Genomic DNA, 1,895 nt, shown 5'->3' with positions numbered 1-1,895 from the left:
TTGCTTAGCATTTTAAAGTATTGTATATATAATGATTTTACTTCAAAAGACCTTACCAGTTTTTAATAGCAGTGGGCCCCATTTTTTTATTTGCCCCAGGGCCCTAGGTTACCTAGCTACGCCACTGCTAGTACCTCGACAACGCGAATATGAATTCGCGCGATACTATTCGCGACGAAATTCGCCCCTTCTGGACAAGGTCGTAGTTTTGTGTGCGCGCGTAGGATCGTACATGCACCCGCGCCCGCGCCGTGCTGCGCTGGCAAGCGTAGGTCCTATGAGGGCTATCGCGTATGAATTCGCGCTAGAGGCCTAGTGTAGCGTGAGGTCTCCGAAATGTCAATCTTATAGTTTTGGGTGAGCTACAGATAAAAGATAAAGATAATTTATTTGTCAAAACATGAGTTCCTATATACAATTATTAAATTGAATATATAGATGTACAATGATTTTGATTGTCCTGTCTTCATAGTTCTTGCCTTCAGCATACAAATTTTTAACTTATGAATTTAAATAATTATACAATAATAATAAAAAAATATGAAATAATTAAATTACAATCAATATTACATTAATGTTATATAAATCATTTTGTAGTAAGATAAGATAAGATCAGTGAAACATTTTGAAAACAATATCTAGTATATATCTAGTAGATACTCGTTAACTGAATAATATGCCTTGTCGGTTAAAAAAACTTTCAATGCTTTTTTGAAACCAGGTAATACTTCCTTCTCTGTTACAGTTTTTGGTAGCTTATTGAAAATTTTAGGAGTCATCCTAGCACACTTTTTGAGAACATAGCTGTATGTGATGTCCAAGCAGATATTTTTCCCGCCGTCGAACACTGTTGAATTTTTTTAAATAGATTCAAGTTTGTTTTTGGCAAGCTACGCGGTTTATTTACAACTAGCGTTTACCCGCGCTTCGCACGCGTAAATCATTAGATATATCGTAGCAGTTGAATTGAAATTCCGGGATTTTATAAATTCTCGTGGGAATTCTCTGAAATTACATCGCGGTTTTCATTGACGTTAAATTAAACACCCATGCCAAATTCTGACTCTAAAGCCAGCGGTTGTTATTTCGAGATTTATCCCTATCCTGTGGGAATATCGGGATAAAAAGTAGGTACCCTAGCCTATGTGTTATTCTAGATGTCCAGCTACCTACATACCAAATGTCATGACTCTAAGCCACGGGTTGTTATTTAGAGATTTTTATCCCTATCTCGTGGGAATATCGGGATAAAAGGTATCCTATGTTTTAATCCAAGTTATAAAATCTTTTTGTCAAATTTTCATCCAAATCCGTCGAGCGTTTCAGCGTGAAGAAAGTAACAAACATACCACTCACTCACTCACTCACTCACAAACTTTCACATTTATAATATTAGTAGGATTAAAATAATTTTGTGAATATTTTGCATTACCGAAATGGGCAAATGAATGTCTGTGTTTTTGAGACAGTTTTTGTCTTTCGGAAACTTTTGTCCTCCTTTTTTTCGAACAAAACGGGACTATAGCAACTGTGGTTGCCCGATATTTTTAAATGAATGTTAAAAAGCGCGCGGAACTTCCGCAATTGCGGAAACAGAAACAGAGGTCTGTTGCATCACTAATTTATTTTATTTATTGCAAATAAAAAATTACAGCATTACAGTAAAACCATGCGCTGTAAAGTTCAAAATATACTTACAATAAAAAACACAAAGAGACGATTAAAAACAAAAAAATAGTACATTGTGTCTTAAGGGGCGGTAAATAAGGAATTACGACGAGAGTCTATTAGAAGCCAGAAGTCGAAGACTGAGGGCTTTAATGAGTCGATGTTCGTAATCTAGTACCGCCCGTGCGACATACAATGTTTTTCATCACATTTGCAAGTAAAATTTT

The sequence above is a fragment of the Choristoneura fumiferana genome, chromosome 24 (genome assembly GCF_025370935.1).
Source record: "Choristoneura fumiferana chromosome 24, NRCan_CFum_1, whole genome shotgun sequence".
Lineage (NCBI taxonomy): Eukaryota > Metazoa > Arthropoda > Insecta > Lepidoptera > Tortricidae > Choristoneura > Choristoneura fumiferana.
This window is presented reverse-complemented; position numbering follows the sequence as displayed.